The sequence below is a fragment of the Hirundo rustica genome (genome assembly GCF_015227805.2).
Source record: "Hirundo rustica isolate bHirRus1 chromosome W unlocalized genomic scaffold, bHirRus1.pri.v3 SUPER_W_unloc_1, whole genome shotgun sequence".
NCBI lineage: Eukaryota > Metazoa > Chordata > Aves > Passeriformes > Hirundinidae > Hirundo > Hirundo rustica.
The window spans coordinates 250,697-274,146 of record NW_026690191.1 but is presented as its reverse complement, the minus strand read 5'-3'; the positions used below and the strand labels follow the sequence as shown (position 1 = coordinate 274,146).

Here is a 23,450-nt window from a genome sequence, read left to right as displayed (position 1 = left end):
CACCACCAATCCAAAAGAATGACCAGGCCACAGGAACTGGTAGCAGAATTGATCCGGAAAGCCAGGACCTGGATCAGGGAGTTGGCAGGATGTGATTTTGAGTGCATTCACATCCCAATTGAGATAAACTCGGGCCACATCACAAAAGCAATGTTGGAGCACCTGATTCATGAAAATGAAGCTTTGCAGTTTGCTCTGGATAGTTACACACGTCAAATTTCAATTAATCGGCCTGCCCACAAATTATTCAGAGAACAAATTCAGTTCAAATTGTCATTAAAAAGTGTTCAGAGCAAGAGGCCCTTGAAGGCTCTAACCGTTTTTACAGACGCATCCGGAGCATCCCACAAGTCAGTAATAACTTGGAAAGATCCTCAAACTCAGCAGTGGGAAAAAGATATTGTTGGGGTGGAAGGATCACCTCAGGTAGCTGAGTTGGCTGCAGTTGTTAGAGCTTTTGAAAAGTTTCCTGAACTGTTCAATTTGGTCACAGTTTCGGCCTATGTAGCAGGTGTAGTATCCAGAGCTGAACAAGCTGTACTGAGTGAGGTCTCCAATTCTGCACTTTTCAACTTGCTCTCAAAACTAGTAAATCTGATCTCCCACCGAGAGCAACAATTTTATGTGATGCACATCAGCTCACACACTGATTTACCAGGATTCATAGCCAAGGGCAACAGAAGGGCTGATGCTCTTGCTGCACCTGTGGAGATGGCCCCACTCCCAGACATCTTCGGACAAGTGAAGATCAGCCACCAGCTTTTTCACCAGAATGCACCAGGCCTAGTTCGCCAGTTCCACCTAACTCAGGAACAGGCTCGGGCAATTGTGGCAACGTGTCCCTTGTGCCAGCAACATGCACTCCCAGCCCTGAGTGCAGGAGCAAACCCCAGGGGATTGAACAGCTGTGAGGTATGGCAGACAGACGTGACACACATCATGTCCTTTGGTAGGCAAAGGTATGTCCATGTATGTGTAGACTTCTTTTCTGGAGCTGTCTATGCCTCTGTCCACACAGGGGAGAAGTCTAGTGATGCCATGAAACACCTAATACAGGCTTTCTCCTTCCTGGGCATCCCCAAATCAATAAAAACTGATAATGGACCCACGTACACATCCAAGGAGTTCAGAAGCTTCCTGCAGCAATGGGGAGTAGAGCACAAAACAGACATCCCCTACTCCCCAACAGGTCAGGCCCTTGTGGAAAGGACCCACCAAAATCTCAAAAGGGTCCTCAACCAACAACATCAGTCTCTAAAACTAGAAACACCCCAAATCCAGTTGTCCAAGGCCTTGTTCACTCTGAACTTTTTAAATTGCACATTTGAAAATCTTAACCCACCAATTATGCGCCATTTCAGAGAGAACTGCCAACTGCAGCTGAAAGCAAAGCCTCCGGTAATGGTAAAGGATCAAGCAACCAAGGAAACAGAGGGTCCTCATGATCTGATCACCTGGGGTCGTGGGTATGCCTGTGTGTCCACTCTCTCAGGTCCCAAGTGGGTGCTAGCCGAGTGGGTGAAACCTTTCATCCCTAAAACTGCAAAATCACCTGCAGAGGCCCCACAAGTTGCCAGTGATGCCTGGAGGAGGAGAAAGCGCTGAACCTTCTCCTTATAATTATCATTATTCCTTAACAGTGTTTTTCTAGACAGTTTTGTTTGCACTAAAGGTCATTTTTCTTTTGCAACTTTAAAGGTACTCAAGGTCCAAAGTTTGAGCATCTCCCACGAACGGAGCCTTCCTCTTTCTTAATTTAATAAGAGAAGGGGAAATGTTGTAATGCATTAATTTGGTTTATATTTCATTGGATTTGTAATGTTTTTTCTATGTATCTGTCCTATGATCTGTCCTTGCCCCCCCAGTGCCCATCCCCCACACTGGAATGTAACCCAGCCCTGTTCCTTCCCACTTCTCCCTGATTGGGTGGTGCCTCTGGGCCCTGCCCCCTGGGGGAAAAAGCCATGACGGGGGAGGGGCCAGCTCTCTCTGGTACTGGCGAGCCATCGGGACAGTCCACCAAAGCAGGGCAGGACTTGAGAATAAAAGCTGTAAAATCCCACCAGAAGCCAGAGAGCAGACTCTGTTACTTTTGCCATCGACGGCCGTCTACTCTCGTGGGGAAATACAACAAAAGACGAAGAGGAGGGATTGAAAGGAATGAGAAGGTGACTTTACAAACAAACTGTGGGCCTGATGGTAGATAAGGCCAGATATGGAGAGGTGAAAGAAGCAATGGGGAGAACCATAAATTCCATAGGAATTCCACTGATTGACACAGACTGTTACTCAAGACTGTGCTAAATCTCTGGATTTAGAAAAAAAGAACAAAGACACAGGGAAAAAGAAAAAGGGAGGGGGGATATACATTAGAAGGGGGTCTCAGGTATTAGGCGTTTCAGGAAGTCTGTACCTCTGAAGTACCTCAGCCAATGGGGGAAGAGAGAGGGAAATGTGGCCAGGAAATTAGGATAAAAAGGAGGCTGCGTCCTCTAACAATTTGAGAGACCACAGAGGAAATGCCCCATGGCCTCGCCCTTTATTTGAATAAAGTTACAGGACTCCTCTGTCTCCTATTTGGACATAAATCTCTGGTGTTTGTGGATTCATTTTCCTGACACTCCATGTCTGCCCAGACACCTGCAGCTTCTGCCACAGCTTCGGAGTTTTTGCTACACTTTGTTTGCCACCCCAGGTGTGCTCACCTTTGCTGTTCCAGCCTGCTGCTCTGAGGTTCCTGCCAGTCCATTCAGCTTCCTAAGGGGCACTGAGTCCGGGTGCTTCTTGTGAGTTTGCAAAGGAAGCCCCTTTTTTATCTCTTCCTACCAGCTGAGCTGCCATTACCACATGAAGAAGAGGCTGAGCTTGCACCACAACTCCCCGTGCAGCCACGGGGGAATCATTGCACCTGCCCTGCCTGGCTGGGAGCCAACAGCACCCCTGCTGGCTGTGGCCATAACTACACCAACAGGGAAAGTGCTTGATGGCTGAGAGAAGGATCATTTTGGGACTTTTTTGTTTGTTTGTTGTTGCTGTTGTTGTAGTTGTTTGTCATGTTATACATATATATATCAGTGCAGAACTGTATTTATTTTCCCAATCTTTGCCTGAAAGTCCTGTAATTTCAAAGTTATAATAATTTGTAGAGAAGGGAGTCATATTTTCCATTCCAAGGGAAGTTCCTGCCTTCCTTGGCAGGCACCTGTCTTTCAAACCAAGACAGTATCTTCTCTGCACCTGTTTCTATGGCATGTTATTTCTTTTTTTCTCACACATGCCTATCCTCAAAATATTCAATAAAACACGTGCCACGTACATGTGCCTTTGTTTTGGGTGGTGACAGGTATCCATGTTCTCATGAAGGCTGTTCTTGTTCCAGGAAGTTTAACTATTTATAGTGATTTTAAGGAACATTGTCTATGATAATTAGCTGTAATATGTTTTCTCTAACAACAAAATTATGGATAACAGGCCATCTTATTACATTGAACTCTGCATGGAAAACATACTAGCAAAAGCACAGGTATACATATTACAGCCTCTTTAAAAGAGTCACTATATGATCTTTCATGAGTACTTACACTGTATTGAAATATTTACTGGGAATACAGTAAAGGAAGTTGGTGTCTTGGTTTGGGGACAAATTTGGGAGAAAACTCCTGTATAGGATCCCTCTGGGAAGCAAACCCAAGTGGCCCCTCCCTCCAACCGGTCCGATAAAAAAACCTCTTTGGAGAAAAGTGGAAAAAACTATTTTACTAAACAAATGAAGTACATGCAAGTATAAAGAATGAATAATATGAAACAATAAAACCTCTCTTTCTGAAGCGAGATGGCAAATTGAGAAAGTCCTTGCCGTGGGTGTAGCTCGGATCTCTCTCTCAGTCTCTCCTCAGTCCCAGTCCCTCTGGCGCTGCTGGAAAATGCCGAGGTCCAGGCCCCGGTGGGCCGCAGGTGCAGCCCCCGGTGGGCTTCAGGTGCAGCCCCCAGTGCTCCCCTGGGTTTTTCAGTCCAAAGCAGGTTTAAACAGTTCCAAGAAAAAGGGAAAAAAACAGTCCAGGGAATTTCTCTGCCCTAGCTAGCTGAAACTAACTAAAAGCAAAAAAAATAAATCTCTGTCCTGCAGTCTCCCCAAGCCTCCGCCGAACACCCCGGCCGGAGAAGAATGTGGAGGAGTGTCCTAGAGTAACTTTATGATGCTTGTATCCCCAATCATCTGTTCTGTTTGTGCTGTATATTGAGTCCTGTGCCTTTAAGACTAGTTCTAAGAGCAAGGAGAAGCGCAGAGTTTGTTTTGAGAAAACTGCCTGACTCCTCCACATTCTGCTGCGGACAGCGTGTTCAGCGGAGGCTTAGAGAGACTGCAAGACAGAGATCTTGTTTTGCTTTTAGTTAGTTTCAGCTAGCTAAGGCAGAGAAGTTCCCTGGACTGTTTTTTTTCCTTTTTCTTAAAACTGTTTAAATCTGCTCTGGACTGAAAACCCAGGGGAGCACTGGGGGCTGCACCTGCAGCCCACCGGGGCCTGGACCTCGGCATTTTCCAGCAGCGCCAGAGGGACTGGGACTGAAGAGAGGCACTGAGAGAGAGAGCCGAGCTATACCCACGGCAAGGACTTTCTCAATTTGCCATCTCACTTCAGAAGGAGAGGTTTTATTGTTTCATATTATTCATTCTTTATACTTGTATGCACTTCATTTGTTTAGCAAAATAGTTTTTTTCCACTTTTCTCCAAAGGGGTTTTTTTTTTTTACCGGACCGGTTAGAGGAAGGGGCCACTTGAGTTTGCTTCCTTAAAGGGATCCTATACAAGGGTTTTCTCCCAAATTTGTCCCAAACCAGGACAAGGAGTCAGGCAGTTTTCTCAAAACAAACTCCGCGCTTCTCCTTGCTCTTAGAACCAGTCTTAAAGGCACAGGACTCAATATAGAGCACAAACATAACAGACAATTGGGGATACAAGCATCATAAAGTTACCCTAGGACAGTTGGTAAACCTACAAAATGTTCAATAGTTAATCTATATATGAACATAAATTAACAATGCTGTGTACACTAGTGTTCTTTTATTTTAGTCAAGATTTGTAAACAATTTCCAATTACCTATCCAAAACCTTTAAGAAAACTGCTCAGGCTTATTCCACTATTTCTCAAAATATATACCTCTAAGGCCAAGGTTTTCTATGCTGTTCTTTTCATCAAAGGTTAATTATGTTTAGGGAATATGAGGGAAGTCATGCAGGACTTTAAAAGAGTGGGAGGACAAATAGAGAAATTTAAACATTGAAACCTAGAATTTAAATACATCATAGTAAAGAAAAGGTTAATTTTCATTAATAGATCATTTTGATTTGATTTTTAAGTTATGGTGTTATGAGCAAAAAGCAGGTGCAGTTTCCTCAGGGATAACACACAACACACAGCAATTGAAATCATTGGCTTTAATAAAAGCACAGCATTACCATGATGGGAGCCCCGAGACACTGATGCTGATCAAATGGTGATCTGACACAGTGGAGCCCTGCTAGGAAGTGAAGCTCAAAGGAAATCACCACAGGGGTGGATAATAAAACTTGCGCTGATTAACATATCATATATATGCAATGTCTTGTTTTGCTTATTAGTGGACTGTGATGTAATGCAGGTGCTGTTGTCCGAATTCTGAGATCCGCAGCTGGCTGCCAGGCTGGCACCCATACAAGGATATATGCAATTGTGGAGGGCTGGGAAGCGAACTATCTTGGGTTACCGTGACAACGAGATAGGATGTGCTCAGGACTCTTACATACTCGGTCTGGGGAGGCAAGCTATCCTGACCTACCATAACAAATCTCACACCCGACATATGGCTATTTGAAAATTTCATGCTAAGCATTCCTAAAAGGTGTATTATTGACTCAGTCATTTTTTTTACACTATAACTGAGTTCCATCACCCAGGCAGAGACACTTATCTGTATTTAATTGCACTGTAAAACCATGGGCAGCTTCTCTGAATCAATAATTCAGTTTTATGGACCAGTTATTGTCCCTATCAAAAGTTAAAAAAAAAAAAGGCTTTGTGCATCAGAATACATGCTATTGCAAGTCTGTAAGAAATTAAATCACAACAAGTTAATACTGGTTTCTGGCTCACTAATGGAGCATCCACACATCTTCTGAAGTGCTGACAAAGTAGATAGACTGATGTTTGTCCCAATGACCACACTGAGAAGCAAGTTGTAAATATGTATCCAGGTAGAAAATATATATTTTTTTAAAGAAGTTATAGGAGGAGTACTCAGCATTTAGAAAACATCCACTGATGTTGTATTTATCCTTATTCCTTTTCCATTTTTATTTGATAATCGATAAATTATATTTCATTACAAATTTATGTTAACAGCCATAATTTAAAGGAGCTACTTGTGTTTATTTCATTTTATTGCACATGTATTTTCTGTTCTCACTGTACTGTCTTTTCACAAGGGCCACAGGATGTCTAAAAGAAAGAGGGCTACCTGATGCAAGTTAGAAGGCTGGTTTAGCCAGTATAGAGGACTTTCTAAAATGTTTTCACATGGAAAAATATCTGACTAGATAGCCAAATTCCAATCAACTTTCTTTTGTCAGGTTTCTGGATTAAAAAAAAAAAAAAAAAAAGTGACTACTTGCTTCAATAAAGAATTAATTTGAAATATGAGCGTGATTTATCTCTAGGTAGGTGTGTTGGTTTTGCATGGCCTGGTTTTTGGTAGCAGGGGGCACAGAAGCAGTTTTCTGTGAGAAGCTGCTGGAAGCTTCCATCATGTCTGTCAGAGCCAATCTCTGATGGCTCTGAAGATGGACATGCTGCTGGACAAAGCTGGGCCAATTAGAGTGGTTGGTAATGCCTCTGTGATAACATATTTAAGAAGAAAATCAAAACAAGTGGAAAGTTATTTTTCTTCTAGTCAGAGAAGAGGAGGAGGTGAGAACATGTGAGGGAAACAATGTGTTGACACCAAGGTCAGTGGAGAAGGAGGGGGAGGAGGTGCTCCAGGTGCTAGAGCCAAGGTTCCTCTGCAGGCTGTGGTGATGACCATGGTGAATCAGGCTGTCCCCCTGCAGCCCACGGGGATACACAGGGGATGCAGAGATCCACCTGCAGCCCATGGGGGAGGTGCTCACGCCAGAGCAGGTGGATGCCTGGAAGGAGTTGTGATCCAGTGGGAGACCCAGTGGAGAGAGGGGCCCCTGTTTCCAGGCTGGAGCAGCCTGTCCTTGGAGGACTGCACCCCGTGGAAGAATGACCCATGCCACAGCAGTTTGGGGAGGACTGTTTGCCTGTGGGAGGGACTCATGTTGCAGCAGTTTTGGGAGAACTGCTGCTCGTGAGAGTGGACCCACATTGGAGAAGTTCAGAACTGTCTCCCATGGAAGGGACCTCACGGTGTAGTGTTACATCACATGTGCAGTAACACCATCCTAAAGAGCAACTCCACGTCTCTAAGGCAGGAGCGCAGGACTGTAATGGCACTGATGATAAGGTGAAGGTGTGGGAAATAAAGTTTCTAAGGGTTAATTATCTGTTTCAATGTTAAGTTATACAGTTGTTTGTTAAAATGTTCTGTAAATGTCTCATAAGTTACGTAAGTTAATCAGTTCCTAGTTCATATCCCCCCTTACCGTCGAGTATCGCCCTGCTGCTCCCTTTGTACCCATGATGACAGAAGATTACATCACCTCCTATGTAAACATAAGACTCCCATAAGGCCTAGTATCTGGTGGAAGTTAAATTAGCAGACAAAAACCCCTAAAACCAACGAGCCCTAGTACCTATAAAGATCTAAACAACACCTTTAGATGAGGAAAACAGTAAAGAACATCAGACCACCAACCAGAGCTTTTCACCTTGTTGCCATGACCTGAACTGTGCTTGATCAGCATGACACCCCTAGACCAAGAGCCAGCAAGTATCTTCCTGGAGACTCTCGTGAGGCGAGAAGACCCAGATCTGCTGTACAGAGATGGAACTGATTGCCTCCTCCTCTGAGTCGTCACGGGAGCAGCAGCGGTGTGCGCCCCCCCTCCCAGGCTGCGCTTTTAATAAAGGCTGAAATCACTCTGGAGCTGGTCTCCTGGCCCATTCATAACAAAGGGATGGGTTCTCGCTTGGATATACGAAGACTGTTTATTCAGGGACACAAACAGGAATAGTGAAGGGGTCCAGGGACACAGAATAGAGGTTCAGGGATGAGAACAGCTTCAGATAGAATCAGGGACGATAACAGCCGTGAATAGGATCAGGGAAAAGAACCAGAATCCAGCCAATGGCACAGGCTTATATATGAGACAATAGGGGCAGATCTGAGGGTCAAGGGCCAATAGGGATAAAGGGAAGTGGTGCAGGGGGGTAAATAGGAACCAGGGGGAACCAACAGGGTAACAGGGGTGGAGTACTGCGGCAAAATTAAGCCAATGGGGGTTAAAAGAGGGAAGAACAATCTGGAAAGTGTACATACATGGTGAACAGGGGCTGAACAGGGGTAACATCAACTAACTAACCAATAATGTAGCAGAACTTAAAAGATATTATCATGTGGCTGCAAAGGCCCATGGGAGGGAGGCTTTTCTCACCATAACCTAGAGGAGTGTTTCTGCCTGTTTGCATCAGCCCCTCCAGGGTTGTGGCATAGCTGCCCTGGTGGCAGGCCTCTGGGCCTCCACAGCATAGCAGGGGAAGGACTCCTCTCCCTGAACAGCAGAAGATCATCTCAGGTGGCGAACTGAGCAAACCCCCACATCCTGTCTCCCTGCGCTGTCGGTGGGAGGGAGGGAGGGGCTGGGGGGAAAAAAGGTGTTTTAAGGGTTTATTTTACTTCTTATTATCCTCCTCTGATTCTGTTAGTAATAAATTCACTTTGTACCTTTAAGCTGAGCCTGTTTTGCCCTTGAAGTGTTTTTTTTCCCAGTCCTTATCTCAACTCATGAACCCTTTGTTAGTTTTTTTCCCTCTCCTCTGCTCAGCTGGAGGGGGGGGGGGGGGTGAGTGAGTGACTCTTGTGGGTGCCTGGCATTTGGCTGGTGTCCAACTACAACAGTAGGGGACCACAGTTTCCTCTTACTTACCTTCCTTTTGGCTAATTGCTCCAAGAAGACTGTATTAGGTGTATCTGTAAAATGCAATGCAAATGTTTTGTGGTGGTTTCATTCACAGACAAATAATTTGTCTAAAAATTGTGTATTAAAATGTTCAAACAGACCTTGACACAGGCTAAAAGCATGCCAGCTAGCACTTTCTCAAACAATTTCTGGGCACACCTTGGGAGTGTGAGTCAGGAATCATTCCCAATAGGCAGTAGATGCATGTGACTATCCTGTTTTGAAGAATAAAAGGCTTTAAGAATAAAGGCATAAAACATTGTGTGACTACCAGCCACAATGCCAGAGAACAGTCCTAGGCATGGACTGTATATATGTGGCCATTGAATCTTTTAGCTGAGATGGTTAATATTTAAGTATCTGAAGAATGGAAAAGTTCTGTTGTTGTTTTAAAGGAAGCTGTTTTAAAAGGCCTAAGCCCAAGAAGCTCTTTTAACATACATAGTTTTGATTATTCTCTCTCTGTCTTAATTCTTCTTTTTACTGTCAAGTCCATTAAAAAGGGAGTGGCAAGGCATTTTAAGTATGATATGATGTTTTCAGGTTTCTTTAATCCATAGAAGTTCCATAGAAGTATGGCTTTCATGAGCTTGTGTTGAATACAACAGTCCATTAGGCCATTTTTAAAATTCTGACCTTTGCCAGAAGAAGAATATCCAAATTAACTTTCTGACCGATGAAGCTGTATCAATTTACCTTTACACCTCAAAAAGTGAAAAATAAAAATACCCAAATGCTTTTATATTAATCTTCTAAATTAATCCATAGTGGTCCTCCCAGCTCTTGTATGAAATTGCACAGCATTTGTTATGTAACTGACATGCAGTTCTATATCTATTATAAAACATGACAGTTGCTTTCCCAGTGCCTGTCCAAAACAAGACTTTTGAGAGGATAAAGTCATATGAGGCTCAGATTAAATACAAAAATAACTGTGGGAAGTTCAGGGAGTTTTAGTAGGAATAGTGCTTGTTGGGGGTTAAGTTTTCCTGTGGAATTTTCCCCCCCAAAAGTTGCTAGGAGACTAAATATTGATGCTTAAAGGGTGCTTGACCCATACAAAAGAAGTAGATCACTTAGTTTTGGGGGGAGGGAAAGGCTCCCGGGAGCTGAGGGTGATGCCCTCGCTGCTCTCGGTTTTCCGGGGAGGACGGTCGGGCGAAGGCTAGCTGTGTGGAGTCCACGGTTAACGGAGGGGTTCGGTCCTGAGAATTCTATCGTCTGCTGGAGCGCCCAGGAATTTGGAGTTTTTCGCCTGCCCTGCTGGAGCTGGGTCAACCCCTGTCCAGCCGTCGTGGTTTCTTCAGCACTGCTCACTTCACCTGCCAGGACACCCCCCTGCCTGCTGGGGACACCCCACCGTTTCCAGCCATCAGCCCGGAGTTTCCACCGTTTCAGTTTGGTGCTCTTGGGGGTCCCAAGAGATCAGACTGCCCGGGGCTTGTGAGACAAAGCCCCTCGGGGTTCTTGATTCTGTTTATTATTATTATTACTGCTGTTGTTGTTTTTGTCTGTCCTGTTATATTTACTAGTAAAGGACTGTTATTCCTTTCCCCATAGCTCTGACTGAAAAGTTTATTTTAATCTTCCAAATTATAATAACACGGAGGGAAGGGATTGGAATTCCCCATTCCTAGAGAGGCCCCGTTTCTCCCTAGCAGATACCTGTCTTTCAAACCAAGACAGTGCTTGCTTCCTTTCTAGAGTTCGCCAATAGTGAACCTGCAGAAAAGAGCCTAAGGAGCATCTTTAGCCAGATTTCAAATTGGTTTCAATGATAACATATAACTCATCATTTATCTTCCCTACAAAACCAATTGTTATATTAGGTCTGCTCTTACAGCCCTAATATAACAATACTGGGACAATCTACTTGCCCAGCAGAGTAATTGTAATCTATCACTGATTTCTTTTCCTGTTATATAATGTATTTCATTGTTACATATATTTTATAGCCTAATTTAAATATTTCAAATTATCTATATTTTAAATTTACTCAGAATCGCTAGTGCCTTGCATAATCAAAAACTGACTGTAACATTCAAATGAAAATACTAGAGCTTTGCCTTCTATCATTTTTCTTCCAGAGAACTTTTTTACAAGTATACATCTTAAAAGATATATCTGCCATAGAATTCATATCCCTTTTTCATACAAACAGACACACATTTTTAACATAGTAGAGATAATGCAAGTTTATAATTTAGAAAAAAATAAATAGTATAATTTCATTCAATATTGTTATAAGTGTCTATTATAAAGTTGGCTTTTTGCAAGATGTGTGCTATATGATTAATAATTTCGTTGTAGGGATATAAGTTTTTATTTCTGCTATTAGTAAAAAAATTAGGCATAGTGGTAATAGTTGATATAGTATGCTTAAACTGTCTGGTTGGTTGGGATAACATCCAGTGAACATGTAAAGAAGACCCTGCTATTGATATACCAACTATCAGCATCTACCATCTGAAGTACGGACCAAGGCCCACACTGGAAGTGATAATAAAGACACAGCCAAGAAACATGAATATGCAACAGACTGATGCAATAGAAAGGGTATTTAAAGAATATCTCTGAAATAGCAGGTTGTGGACTTGGCTAAAAGCCAAGTCACCCGGCCAGCTGTAATTTTGATTACTCTGTCTCCTAATTGCCTTATTTTTATTTTATTAAACCTACTTCTTAAAATTTACCAGGAAAGTGAACCTCATTTTTCACACATATTAAATTCTTGTTGGCAAAATATGTTAAATAATTAGAATAAGAAAAAACTCCACAAACCTCCATCTTGCTTACCAGGGGAAAAAAACAAATCTGTAGTCGCCATCAAGTTGTAAATGTAGAGCAAGTACCTATACAAATATTTTACTCCTTAATCTTCAGGCTTCCTCAGCTTTTTTTTTTTTTTTTTTTAATTTATTTTACCTGTACCACTGAAGACTTCATCTGATACTTAGGTTGCTTACTTTTAATGATGAATATTCCCCAGTGAATTAATTACATGGTGCTATTGTTTGTTCCTTTGAACTAAAGTTTACGTAGAGAACATAACTTTCATCTTGTTTCAGCATTCATCATTACATTCTTTCTATTCACTGTTGTAGTTCAGCCTTAACATCAGATTCCCAATCATTTGAATACTTAAATTTAGGATGATAGTTATATGTTGCATTACTATATTACATTCAGATAAGAAGCAGATTTCCTTTCAATTATTTTGAAAAAATATACCATTATGATGTTAATTTTTAAAAATATTTTACTGATACATCACTTTTATTTTAAAACTGCACAGAAGTACATACTACCTATAAATTACTAACAGGCAAATAAAACAGTGTTTGTGCATCCCATTAACAAAATTACAGGTACCAATCCTTATGAGACAAGCAACCTCTAAGAAAACATGGTGTCAGGTGTGAAGAATTTGCACTTTGCTTCTTACAAGTGGATTACAATACCTGATGGAGCAAAACATATGAAGTATTTAATTTCCCTTAATGAAAAAAAAAAATCCTGATTTGCTCATGTGTGTTACAACACCAACTTCTAAAATAACTAATGACTTAAATTAGTTGTTTTCTTGTGCCAGTAATAATATAATACTAAGACAAAACAGCCATTTCTATGAATTCTTTTAGTTGAACAAGACTTTAAAAACATAAAATGGTCCAGTGAGGTTTTCATTGGAAAATTTCAACAGAAACAAAGTAGTCAAATGTGTTATGTTTTACCATGATGTACTGAATAAAGCATATTTGATATAGAAGACACCTAGCATTTGAAAAGCAAAATTTCAGTATTTACATTTTATTTACACACTAAATCATCAATTAAGAAAATAAATTGTTATATAAATAACTTACTAAAATCACCTATAGATTCCATCAACATGAATTGGTAACAATCAGTTAGAAACAGATTAAGTAGTATCCCTAGGCCAACTTTGTCATTTTAGAATCCCATTTTCCTTTGATTTCATTGGTGCATATGTCCACATACATATGGGTATGTGAACCCTAAAAAGGTAGTTTATTAAACTTCAGTTTGTTACCAAAAAATGATAAATATTTTACCCCTTGACTTAGAGTTGCACTGTATTAAATTAAGCACAGTCTTAGAAACACACTTCATTTACTATATTAATTATTTACCTTTATTTCAAATGGATAGCTTGAAGTTGTGAATGAATAAACAATGATAGGATTTGGACCTTTTATATTAACTTGGAACAGAGGTATATAATACATTTCTTTCAGAGCCTAGCTTATTCTATCTTCATTAAACTTACATATCAATATCTCCAGTACTGAATTACTGCATTCTCCAGTACCATCTTCATTTCTGTACTTTCAAAAAAAACACATACACTTCTAAAACAAACTTTGATTCATCCAATATTATAGATTTAATAGCTCTTTAAACTTGAGAGAAGCATTTTAAATCTGTATTAAAGACAGTGTTATTCAGGAAATCCTAAGACTTGAAAAGATTTAAGTGCATTGGTGCAAGATATACTGTATGGCTGAATCCTGAAGTCCACAGATAAGGAAGGCATCCTCTAAAAACCAAAGGTTTTTTGTCCAAGTACTGATGAGAAAAACAAGTAGGAAAAGACAGTTAATTCATCAGCTAGAAATGCTATTAAGCCATTCTATGATTGTTCACAGTTTGAACTGTACAGAGAAAAACCAGAAAAACTTTTAGACTAGGACATTCTCTTTCACCAAACACTCCTTCACAATCTACAATTAAAATATTTCCAGTAAGTCTGGTGATGGCAGACAGCATCAGCCTCCAGCAAAGGGCCCTTCATCCAAACATCAGCATTCCCCCCCCGTGCTCGTCCAAAAAGGTTGTTTTTAAAAGCTACTCCACTTCGGTACGTCCACTTGTAAATTCCTCACCCCGGCAACGCTTTCAGCATCGGGTGTTTCAGTTCCTGCGATGCGGCTTATTTACACCCACACAGACGAACCCGAGCGGTAACAGTAACTCCAGGAAGCGTCTCAGGTCTGACACATCCGCGGGGGCAGGGAGGTAAAAGAGGACGGGACTGCCATCTTTGTGAGTTCATTCTAAGACGCCTTTTTAAGCCCGCCTCCTAGGAGGTGTTATTTTGAAGTCCTCCTTCCTATCATCCTTAAGGAAGGCAAAAATAAAACCCCAAACGTGTTTTTTTTTTTTTTTTCAACGGTCAATTCATCACAAATCACTGGCTGCCTTCCTCTCAGCCCAAGCTTAAGCATAAACTCCGGTTTTCTTCACTAGAAGGGGAGAGAAGAAAGAAACTGAGGCAGTAATTGAAGGGGTGGGGAAGGGGAGAGAGTCACGCAGCGGAGACTCAGTTGTGCCCGCTGCTTCTAGGCGAGGCAAGGCGGAGGGAACCACTCCAGCTGTAGCAGAGCTAGGAAGGGAGCGGCAGGGAGCAGCGCAGTAACAGCGGCGGAAGCGATGCTAGTTGAGTGAGTAAGAAAGGGGAAGTTGTTGGTGTTTGGCGCCGGTGGAGGGAGTAATTCCTGCAGCTGCACTTCCGGTCGGCATTTTGTTCTGAGGGAGCGAGAGACACAGAGAATCCTTTCCTTTTCTTTCCCCCTCTCCTCTTCTTCTTCCTCTTCCCGCCCCCTCCCCCCCGCTCCCCCCCCGGTACCGGCTCACGGCTTGCTCCGCTCAGGCCATTCCCTCCCCCATCCTCCTGCACTCGCATGTACAGAGGGAGCAGCGGCCCCTTGGCAGCTGCCCTGCCCTCCCCTCCCCCCACCCAATCCCGAGGCTTGGAATGTGTCTCGGAACCGGTTTGGTTTGGCCCGTGTTGATGCTGTGAAGCAGGCTCGGGGAAAAAGGGATTTGTCTTGGCCGCTCACCCCCTGGCTCTACATGTTCGCTGCACTGAGGAGGAGACGGAAGAGGAGACAGCCCCCCTCCCGGCCCGGATTATTGTTGTTATATTATCTCCCATCCTCCTCCTGCTCCGCGGTGGCGGCGGCCGCGGCCTAGCAGCAGCGACAGCTCCTCTGAGGAGGGAGGGGGCGGATTTCTCTCCCCCTCTCTCGGATTCTCGTCGGATTCGGACGCCGATTTGCTCAGGTAATCCCCCTTCATCTCCCCTTCCTCTCTCTGCCCTCTCTAGCAGCGGGCCGGGCCTCCCGGCCCAACACTGCCGGGAGCAAAGGGGATTACCTGCTATCTGCGATAGAGGGGAATAAGTGGTGACCTGAGGTGTTTATTTAGCAGCCCCCCCTTCCTGCTCGGTCGCGTCTGGGGGAGGAGATTAGTTCTTTCCGGGCTACTGGGAGGCCCAGGCCCGGCGGAGGGCGCAGGCCCGTCGGCCAGCGCACTTACTCCAGTTCGGGGATTAGAAAGACGAAGCGGTTCCTCAGTAACAGGCCTCAATCTGGAGAGGAGCAGGAGGAGGAGGAAACAATACAATTAACCGCAAATGTGCACTGATCCTTTGCCATATTTACAACTTCTGAAGTCGGGGGCGAAGTAAGTGGAGGAGTAGGGAAAGAGAGAATGTAAATACCCAGGAACAAAAATACCAGCTCTCTTTGCTCTTACCTTCTCTTTTTAACCAACTCTGTTCTGAACATTCAAAACTTCGAAGGCACATGGATTTATAATGTAGAGGTTTAATTTCTACATAATATAGCACTTGATTAGTGTGTTAATCACTGACTATTTGTAGCATAAAACTAGCACTTGTGACATGTTTGACACAACACGGATGCCCGCAGACCTAGAAAATACAGATTGACAAGCATATTGCGTTAGGTACTCCACACATTCTCCATGTGCATGTGTTGTATACATTACAGGAATATGTTTTAAATGCAGATTAAATACTATTTTATACTCTTAACAAACAGAAAATGGGAGAGGGGTCCTGTAGAGTGCTATGTTTATGACGTTTCAGGGGTCAAGGTGAAGATGAGATCTTAGCCTAAGTATTTCAGAATCAATAGTAAATTTAATTAAATGAAAAGTGAGGAACGTTTAAAAAGTGTCATCATTTCTTATCAGGCTATATTCCTTTGAGATCCTGAGGTCGTTATTTGCTGTTTGTGTCCACGATGTCTAAGTATGTAATTAGTTGTCATTTTAACAGGTCAAATGTGTTTTGTAAATTACAATTGATAAAGTGTCAACTCTTTATTCATAAACGGTAGCTAAATTAGAGTAAGGTAAATCTTGGAATTACTGTGTGGTAGAGTTCAGAGTGTTATTAAAAGTTCAGGTAGATTTAAAATAAACACCCTGTGAACTAATAAAAATACTCATACAGAAATTACATAATTGAGGGAAATTTTAGGATACCAAGTTTCCTATAGAAAAGAAATTTGTAAATGGCGAACAAGTATCAACATTACAGAATTTGTCTATTTTTCAGTAGTTCTTTTAGTTGTTTAGACAGATCTTGTAATAAGTGGTAATGAATTTCTGATATATGGTGTTTAGAGTCTTATAAACTCTGCTGTCCTGTCTTTGAGTGCCCTGATACTTGTTTAAAAGGGTGAAGTCAATATAGCTGTCATGTAGAAGGTGTGTTTTTAATGCTGTAAATCCATGTACTACTCAATAGCATCAGTGATTTGTATTGGTCAGGGAGCAGTTTGAATTTTAAAAAGCCTGAAGATCCTACTGAGCCCCAATCCTTCCCTTCCCTTCCTCCCCCCACTGATCTCCCATTCCTGTCTTTGTGCTGCCTGGTCCTGTTGAACAATTTTTGTAACAGGGCCTCAGGCCTACGTGCGTGGAGAGAAACAATTTACACTTTGAAAAAGCAGCTTTTTAATTTTAAACTTTGTGAATTGCAGAGGGAACCATTAGTTGTCTCTAACTGCTTCTATCTGTGTAGTCGCATTGCTGTTTTCTTTTGGTCCGTGGCATGCACAGAGGCCGAGTGTAACTGCTTTACAAGAAAGAAAGTAGTTGTACTTCTTGGGTAGTTTCGTCATCAAGAAGGGACATGAGTTCATTTGTTTCTTTTGTCCACCCTTCATTTTAATAAAATTGGGTTAGCTAAGCCATTGTTTGAACTTTTCTGACTTATTTAAGGAGGTTTGCTTTAAATATATATAAGACTAGGAAATAAACTACTGTAGTTATGTAGTTCCGGTCAAGTTTATCTTGCCTGGGTTGTGTTTATTATGTGCTTTTTTTTTTTTTTTTCTTAAATTAGAAAACATGCACTTTTCTGGTATGAAAAATAGGTGTATTTATAGAGGGAAACTTAAGATGATGCCTATTTGTAATGAGTTTTTTGTGTTTTTTTAATCTGAGATGTGATTAATCCTGAATTAGTTGCACCATCACAGTTTATGTAGTTGTAAATTTTTTTCATAAAAATATATTTAGCATGCAGAAATACTTAATGTGGAAATGTTTATAAGATGACTTACTTTTTGTTTAGATCATATTTTTAGCACATTTAAAGAGTGTGTGTGCATCGGAAGCAAGAGCCGTCACTTTCATACTCCTTTTGCCCTAGTGTTAGGAGTTTATATTGGTCTGCTGTTTATTACAAAAGCTAGCTGCTTAAAAAGGATGTAGTTATTTTATTCCTGTTATGGAAATACAAAATTAATTATTCTCAAGGTGTTAGTTGTAGCAATTATTTAAATTGAAAGAGGAAAATATTTTCTTCTTGCTATTTTTATTTTGTGCTTTTGACTACCTTGTACAGTTTGAATGTTTCCTGTGTACAGATTTTATTTCTTTTTTAAAACTTTCTTTTGAAGCTGTTTTTATACTTCTTTTTTTAAAATCATTTTTTAACATTTCAATTTCAGAGAAACAGAACAGCATTAGCAAAGCAAAATGATACCTCTAAATAACTAAAAAAGTAAACATTGAAAAATTTTTTTCATATTAAACTCTCTAAGTTCAGAAAAAATATAGAAAAAAAATATTGCTTTTAGTATGTGTATCAGTTGATTTTCCAATTGGAGATCTCAAAATTCTTTAAATTGTTAGATATTTTCTTTTTCAGATTATTTCTCTGTCTTGATTTGAAGCACTTTATTTCTTGAAGGCATGTGTATGTGTAGACAGGCAATGCATTTTACAGGAGCAGTTAAAAAATGCTGGGCTGCAGTCAGGGACTGATAAGGAAACAGCAGACTAAAATTGCAGAAACACTTAATTCAGCTCCCTTCCCCATACACTAGTCTTTTAGCTACATTACTGTATTTCCCCCTTACCCTTCTGGTCCCAATTCAATGCTTCATACAGTGCATGGGAAATCATAGCTGACTGGTATACTGTTATAACCCACTTGATATATTTGTTTTTCTTCATAATTGTGCAGCCTACTGCTTTACCTGCTGTATGCCATCCAGATAGTTCATGAATGCTGAAGTGTTTCAATCTATGAATTTGTAGGAATTATCTCAAAATACATATCTGTACTTTACAAACATTGGAGTTCTTTTTGCACATCTGTTAAATATTTTCATTTTACAGATGGAAGACTGAAACTGAGTCAAATAGCAAGTTAACACAAGATTTATAAGCAATTTTCAATTTGATGTGCTTTATTCTTGAAATTTGTAGAGTTACTTTACAGCACTTAGGAAGTTCATAGCATTGTTTTCTTTGACTGTGGTTGTAAATGCCCTGCATTTCAACATATCAAGCTAATTGTTTCTCATGGTGGATTCCTAAGAAGTAGAGAATGGGTTTTTGCCAATGGCCTTAAAACATCTATTCAGTTTCAGCTGTCCTGATCATGCCAAGAGCCAGACAAGAATAGATTTTCTGTCCTGAAAAATTAAAAAGAATCATCTTCCATATTGTGAAGAAACCAAAATCTCTAAGTTTATCAGTAAAAGCATAGACAAGAACTAGATAGTGACCCAAATCCCACAAGTAATTAAACAGTGTGTCTGCAATATTAAAAGTGATTAATTTCCAGCAGGAACTAGCAACCCTGGAGAGTATCCTAAGCATTGGTTATTGGCTGTTAGGAACTCTGTCTCTTAAAGAAATAATTGTTGTAGCTGGTGTCAACTGGTTGAATGGAAACTTCTGCAGCCTAGTGGTCAGACCATTTCATTCTGATGTCAGTTTGTTGTCCACCTGCTGTATGGCTCTGTTAGGAAAGCAAGACTGTTCACAGGTATAGTAAGCATGTTCCTGACCAGAACATTGCTTTTGGGAGGTAGGAAGTTCAGGTTCAAATGTCTGGTCTGTATCAGACAGAGTTGTTGAACTTTTCTTCCACCATCTGTCTTTTTATGTTCTAATCATGCACTCCAGGCATGACCCAGAAGCTGTGGGTATATTATGGAACAGGTAGGATTTTTATTTCTTTCTTTGTGATAGATTTTTTTGTTTGTTTGTTTGTTTAAGAAGAGTTATTTTTTTACAAATTGCCAGTTTCCAGCAAAAGTTCTCTTGGATAGGAAACTTTTTTTAAATTGATTCGTTCTATTAACCATTTTATTCAAATTCCTTAGTAAAAAAATGTAATGTCCCAAAGAAAGCATCTCCTTTTTTGTGTAACTCTGATTTGTTTAATGATATATATGCCATATATGAGGCAGGGATCCTGTGAATAACAAAAACAATATATGATCATTGAATGAATGACTATTATAATGCACAAGGGACTGAATTGTAGGCATAAGTAACCATAATTTTCACATTTCTTAATACTTGAGTGCTTGGTTTTATAGTTCTGACCTTTTTTCCTATCTTTTTAAAAATAATGTAATTTATCAAGCTTCTTGAATGTAAACACATCTGTGATAGGGGTTGCACTATCTCATGTTTGAGCTAACAATCTCTCCTCTGTGTTGACTAGGCACTCAGAGAAGATTAGGTAGAGTACTTTCTTTTGGAAATTTTATTTTCAGATCTTAGGTTTTGTTAGAGACTGTTCCACTGTTTTGTATGTTATTTTCCATTCAATTATGTTGCTTCCTCTTTTTCTCCAGATATGCTTTCTGGATATTAATGATAGGGGGTGTTGTGGTTTAAGCCCAGCTGGAAACTGGTGAGAGAGACAAAAGGCAGAAATTCTGAGTTAAGGACAATTTACTGGAAACAGCAATGAGATAAGAAAATGAACAGTGACAGCAACAATATTAATAACAAAAGTATACAAAAAGAGGGTGATATACATCCAAAAAATGCTCACCAAGCCTGAGCTGACCTGGCACTGCATACACCGGAGACAAAGAACAAAATTACCCCTAGACTTTCTGTACGCGTGTTTTTCCCCCAAGCCTGAGACAATGAAAAACAATGGCTGACAAACCCTCTGGTCGGGACCAGTGTTACTCCACCATTCCATTCGCTGCTTGATTTCCTTGGAAAAGGAAGAGAAGGGCTACAGACCCGCTGCCTGCCACCTTTTTCTTTCCCTGAAGTCATGCCCCCTTCTTGGAAGTAAGTCCTTTACTTCTGCCCCCTAGCGTTGATGTGCATGGTATAAAATAACAGCCTAGACACGCCCACATGGTTCCAGGCTTCGGCAGGCCTTGGCCAAAATTAGGACGGGGGAAAATTTAGAGATCCCTCATTGGATGCTGCATATAGTAACTACCTTTGCATGTGTAGTAAAAATAAGCTGAAACATACTTTTTGCAGTCTAAAAGCTGGCAAAATTTTGATAATACTCCAATAAGACTGGTGAGAACTCGTGGACAATGCCATATGCAGATCTAAAATCAGTTTAACTTTGATTTTAATTTTTTTTTCCTGAAGAGAAAATTAAAAATCTGCTTGATGATTTGTCTGTTAAACTCCTAGTTCAAACTGAGTGTTGTTTTTCTTGTTTGTTTTTTACTACAGTACATGCTAGGTGGTTTTTTGTTTTTTCTTTAATAAAAGGAAATGATTCTTTTTTTCTACTAGTATTACCTGTGATGATTTGTTATTCCTGGCAGGTTCCTTAAAAACTGTTATTGCAGCATAATCTGTAATATAGAAAACCTTCAGTATATCCTGTGAAAATTTTGCAGTTATAAGCAATTCCTAGAATCTTCTGTTCTATTATACTAAAATTCCATAGCATAATAGAATGGTTTTGGTTGGAAGGGACCTTCGTGACCATCTCATCCCAATCCCCCTGCCATGGGCAGGGACACCTTCCACTAGACCAGGTTGCTCCAAGCCCCATCCAACCTGGCCTTGAATACTTCCAGGAATGGGATGGCCACAGCTTCTCCAGGCAACCTGTGCCAGTGTATCACCACCCCAATAATGAAGAATTTCTTCCCAATATCCCATCTAAACCTCTTTCAGTATAAAACCATTCCCCCTTGTTCTGTCACTCCATCCCCTTGTAAATAGTCACTCTCCAGCTTTCTTGTAGGCTCCCTTCAGGTACTGGAAGGTGCTCTAAGGTCTCCCCAGAGCCTTCTCTTCTCCAGGCTCAACAGTCCCAGCTCTCTCAGCCTGTCTTCATAGAAATGCTCCAGCCCTCTGAGCATCTTCATGGCTGCCCTCTAGACTCACTCCAACAGGTCTATGTCCTTATTTGGAGGTCCCAGACTGGAAGCAGTATTCCAGGTACAGTCTTATGAGAATGGAGTAGAGGGGTGGAATCATGGAATCATTTAGCTTAGGAAAGACCTCTAAGATCATCAAGTCCAACCACTAACCCATCACTGCCAGGTCCACCACTAAACCATGTCTCTAAGCACCACATCTACACCTCTTTTAAATCCCTCCAGGGATGGTGACTACCACTGCCCTGGGCAGACTTTTCCAGTACTTGATAACACTTTCTGTGAAGAAATTTTTCCAAATATCCAATCTAAATCTTCCCTAGACCAACTTGAGGCCATTTCCTCTTGTCCTATTGCTTGTTCCCTGGGAGAAGAGCCTGACCCCCCACCTGGCTCCACCCTCCTTTCAGGGAGTTGTAGAGAGTAAGAAGGTCCCCCCTGAGCCTCCTTTTCTCCAGGCTAAACATCCCCAGCTCCCTCAGCCACTTCTTGTGCTCCAGACCTGTCACCCTGGTTTTTCTGAGTTTTTTAAAGCCTTTTGAATTTTCATAAAATGGAGTCAGACCTTTTAGCTACTGCACAATATTAAGAGCAGTTTCTACCTTTTTCTCACAGATGTAACATAAACAAATCCTTTGTTTTTCATTTTCTGTCCTTTGTTTGCATATTTCTAACCTGAAAACAATTGTAACTGACAGTTGGTCTAGCCACTTGGCTGAACGGTGAAAAACCCCAGAAGCCAATCTTCGGCCAGACCCACAAATGTATAAAAAGTAAGAAATATACAAGGAGGCTCTCTCTCCGCCCCAGCTCAGCTTGAGCTGAATCGGAGAAGTCTCTGTCCTGCGAAAATCTCTTGTCTTGTGTGATTGCTTTGCGTGTCACGATCACACAGACCCAGCTCTGTTGCTCTTCTCTGGACTCACTCCAGCACCTCAATGTCTTTCTTGCAGTGAGGGGCCCAGAACTGGACACAGCCCTCGAGATGTGGCCTCACCAGCGCTGAGTACAGAGAGACAATCAATCACTGCCCTGGACCTGCTGGTCACACCATTTCTGATCCAAGTCAGGATGCCATTGGCCTTCTTGCCCACCTGGGCACATGCTTGTCACCCTGGTTTTTCTGAGTTTTTTAAAGCCTTTTGAAAAACCAGGGTGACACATGCTGGGTCATGTTCAGCTGCTGTTGTTCAGCATGGCTGGGTCCTTTTCCTTGTGGGCAGTTTTCCAGCCACTCTGTCCCAGCCTGGAGCTGCATGGGGTGGTTGTGACCCAAGGGCAGGACCTGGCACTTGGCTTGTTGAACCTCATAGAATTGGCCTTGTCTCATTGCTCCAACCTATCCAAATCCCTCTGCAGAGCCTTCCTACTCTCCAGCAAAATCACACATGGGGGCTTATGCTTTCCCTTTTCCAGTCAGTGTGAGCTTCACTGGACTGAGGTGACTTCTCAAATAGGATGGATAGCAACTTAGCCGCTTTCTCTGCCAGTTCCTTCAGGACCCTTGGATGGATCTCATCAGGTTCCATGGACTTATGCACCTTCATGTTCTTTAGGTGTTCTTAAACCTGATCTTCTCCTACAGTGGGGCAGTTCTTCATTCTCCCAGTCCCTGACCTTTTGCAACTCGGGCAGTGTGGCTGGAGCACTTGCTGGTGAAAACTGAGGCAAAAAAGTCATTGAGTACCTCAGCCTTTTACATATCCTGGGTAAGCAGGTCTCCTGTTTCCTTCTGGAAAGGGCCCATATTTCTGTAGTCTTCCTTTTATCACCAATATACCTTTAGAAGCTTTTCTTGTTGTCCTTGATGTCCCTGGCCAGGTTTAATTCTCTCAGGGCTTTGGCTCTTCTAACCTGATCCCTGGATGCTCAG

The 23,450-nt window shown here is 41.5% G+C and overlaps 1 protein-coding gene across 3 annotated transcripts in view; it reads left to right on the top strand.

Annotated features, from left to right (window-relative positions):
- Positions 1 to 14,421: 14,421 nt before the first annotated feature.
- Positions 14,422 to 23,450, top strand: part of LOC120747602 (nipped-B-like protein) — a 196,730-nt gene continuing 187,701 nt past the window's right edge. Inside the window, exon 1 of one of the 3 annotated variants that reach the window (XM_040053619.1) lies at positions 14,422 to 15,206. The gene's annotated coding sequence lies outside the window, so the exon portion shown is untranslated. The remainder of the gene's footprint in view (positions 15,207 to 23,450) is intronic. The other 2 variants (XM_040053616.2, XM_040053618.2) reach the window with 2 other exon arrangements.